Source organism: Myripristis murdjan, chromosome 22 (genome assembly GCF_902150065.1).
Source record: "Myripristis murdjan chromosome 22, fMyrMur1.1, whole genome shotgun sequence".
NCBI classification, from domain to species: domain Eukaryota; kingdom Metazoa; phylum Chordata; class Actinopteri; order Holocentriformes; family Holocentridae; genus Myripristis; species Myripristis murdjan.
The window spans coordinates 31,871,281-31,874,876 of NC_044001.1; the positions used below are offsets into that span (position 1 = coordinate 31,871,281).

The window sequence follows — 3,596 nt, forward strand, 5'->3', positions numbered from 1 at the left end:
AGGACTTGAATCCCAATCTCCCAGAGGAAAGGCTGAGGTTCAGTGTGTCAGGCCAGGGAGCTGGTGACCCTGCCCATGGCCATGTGGGAGCTAATAGCTGGTTTTAATGTGGATTGCGTCACATGGTCTGCCCTTCTCAGCAAAACAGGTGTGACACATCAATAGTGATTACTGTGGTTAGAGGCCAGACTGAAGTGGCAGAAGATCAAAAACTTCAGAGGATTAAGGTAAGCTAAATATGATTTCTTATTTCAGCAAGCTTGACTCTAGCTAAGGACTTTTTGTGGTGAAAGGTGGACTATTTTAATGCATGCATTTGTTTCTTGTTTTGACTTTTTTTTTTTTTTTTTTTTTTGTAGAATGAGTTACACAGCTTGAACAACAACTGAAGTGTGCCACTGGCTTGAGCAAGAGGGTTATAACTTAATAACTTGTATTCCTTTTTGTTTTGAAGAGAATGATATTGATGGAGCAACCCTCGAAATTCTCTCTGAGAGGATGTCAGAGAGATTAATCCCATCAATAAAAAATCAAGCACAATTCCTCAAGTATCTCGAGCAGTTGAAGTCATCATCATCATCGCCATCATCATCATTGTCAACAAGAAGAAGAAATTGGAACAGGTAAAATGCTGTCAAGATACTGTAATTCTGGTCATTTGTGGGGGAAACTTTATTTCTCTACTAGTTAAAGTCTGTTCATTACTATTTCACACAGCTCGGTCTAACATATTCTTGCATTTTTCCATATTGCAAACAGCTGGACCTGCTTCACTGGGTCAGTTTGCTTTCGTCAAAGCATTAAAAGATACACTTGAGGTAAAGGACCCAGAACTTTTGTCCCCTCGGAGAAATGATCTGTCACTGTATGACATCCTCAGCAGCCAAACAATGTAGGTTACTTTTATCATTATTATGGAAAACTACTGCACATTGTAGCTTTAAATTGAGATTATACTCCATATAATGGCACTTTAAGACAACATGTTCAACTTATTCTATTATTTCTCTCCCCAACCAAGGTATCCCTCAACCAAACAATATACAGAGATTTTAAGCCTGTTCATATGCAGATGTCCCTTCATGCGGGAGAAAATTGGTTCAGGACATGTGAGTAAGCACAAAACGAGTCTGTTAATGTATGTTTGCATATCTTAATTGTATAGATATAGCTACTGTACATACTGTATCTCAATATATAATAAACAGAAAATGCATTCACCTAATGTTCACATTTGCCAAAAATGAGTGTGTCTATCTTTTACTGTATAGGTGTATTTTATGAAATGGCTTGATGTTGACAAATCTGGACAATACTGAGGTCAACAATCATCTCATTTTCGACTGCACTATCCCCTTAAGTAAACAATTCCTCTCTTGGTTGTAGGATGATTTACATGAGTCTCTAACAAGTTCAAAAAGGAAAGGCGACCCCTTATTGGTGACTCAGTGATTTTCCATGATGCAACAAATGTGTCCAAACTTTTCTGTGGCAGGATCTGGAAAGAAGCGCCATACTCTGGGTCAACCAAGCCAGCTTTTCTACATAACCAGGCCCGCTGTAAGTCTTTGGAAACAACATATAACTTAAGCATACTTTTTAAAACATGATCATGTACACCTCATCTTAGTGGTTACCTCTTACCATATTGTTGTGTCATTTTTCATGCATCATAGGCTCAGGAAGATGGAGACTTTTGAGAGGATGAAAGGACCATTCAAGCTCATATCCAAAATATGTCTACAGAGATGCTTAAAGTACACTTTGGGAGGAAGTAGAGAAACTAATGGCATATACAAAACAGACATATTATGATGGAGGGCCAAATTCATTAAAACTTCTAGCATATAGACTTAAAAAGCAGAGTAAGAAAGCTTACATTACAAAATTAAAGACAGAAGGTAGCCCAGAAATGGCAACAGAAAAGGAAAAAATAGCTGAAGAATTTGTAAAATACTATGAAAAGCTCTACAAAGATGATGTAAGTGATATAGACTTGGAAAAAATGAAAACAGTTTTACAAAAACTTAATCTAAAACAGGTATCAGGGAAGAAAAATGAAGGGTTGATTAAAGAAATTACAGAAGATGAGGTACTACAACAGATAAAGCAATTAAAAATAGGGAAAACACCAGGAGATGACGGATATACTAACGAATTTTACAAAGTATTTAAAAAACAGTTGACACCACTGCTCCAGCGGGCTTATAATTTTGCTTTAAACACTGGAACATGGGCAACTACTTGGAACTCATCTATAATAACAGTGATCCATAAAGAAGGTAAAGATGCTACACTCTCAGAAAAAATGTGTTAAATATGTACCTTTAAGGGTCCAACAGCTTGTCACTGGGGCAGTACCCTCAAAGGTACACCCATTGTACCCCTTAACATGGGGACATTTTAGTACCCTTCCTGTTAGTACCTCATGCAGGACATTTATGCACCCTGGGGTACAAAAATGGACTTAAATGCTATAGGGACTAAAATGTACCCTTGGAAAAGGTACAAATTTGGTCTCAAAGAGGGTACAGCCCCAGTGACAGACCCTTTGTACCTTATGGTGGCAAATTTGTACTCAATACAACACGAAATAGTCAAAAAATTTGAAAACATTAAATCATGGCATTTTTTTTATTACTATTGACATTAAAAATGGTAGTTACTAAAAAAATAAACAACAACATTCCATATTTATACTCCATTTAAAACTCATTATACAATTTGTTCAATCTGTAACAATTTGCAACAGAAAATCCATTTAACTTATACTTAACTTTCAACTGAGCTTTTTTTTTTTTTTTTAAATAGATCATATTTATAAATCCCCTCAGCTTCAAACATTTTTCAGGGTAACATACAACTTGTCATCAACATGGTATAAATCAAGGGCCTGAAAGTCCATTTCTTTCCTGGTTTGATTACACTCCAGTCCAGGTCAACTTTGACTCTGTATGCATGGAGGTGTGAATCATAAAGAGTTGGGATAAGAAGCTTACCACACAGAAACCACAATGTGTTAATATTTAAGATGTATTTGATCAGAAAAAAAGAGGAATATCCTCTGCATGCAAAAAATCAAAGGTCAGCGTCTTCTTCATGTAGGGTGGGTAAGCCAGGTTGAAAACAAAATAGGCACAGAAGGCTGCAATTACCCCATCTTCAACTCCTATTCCTTGGCACAGATCCACATTGTCCACCTTGACTGAAACCAGAACCTCCCTGGTAAAGGCCATCTTCCAGTTGCTGTCTACCAGCTGTACAGTTGGATAGGGACTCTGACTGTCACGCTGCAAAAAAATGTAAAATCAATGGAAAGACAAATAAATAAAACAGATTCAGCTCCAATATCAAGGCTCCAAACTTTCCCCATATTTTATAAAAAAAACATTTAAGTGTAACAATTTGACAAGCACTTTGTAAACCAGTTTTTTTTGTATTTTTTTTTAATATCCTATATACAGGTCATTCAGGGGACTGAACACTATGAATGAACTGTAAGTCATTATTCAAAAAATATAACAATAAAAATTTATTTTTTCCATTGAGAGATATAAAAAAGGAATTATCCATAAACTGTTTTTTTTTCAGTTGGG

At 36.2% G+C, this 3,596-nt stretch overlaps 1 long non-coding RNA gene across 1 annotated transcript; it reads left to right on the plus strand.

Moving 5' to 3' along the window:
- Positions 1-1,062: 1,062 nt before the first annotated feature.
- On the plus strand, positions 1,063-1,905 carry LOC115354770 (uncharacterized). The gene is made up of 3 exons (XR_003927797.1): positions 1,063-1,109; positions 1,496-1,560; positions 1,677-1,905. It is a non-coding gene; the product is annotated as an uncharacterized LOC115354770 (long non-coding RNA).
- The last annotated feature ends 1,691 nt before the right edge of the window (positions 1,906-3,596 follow it).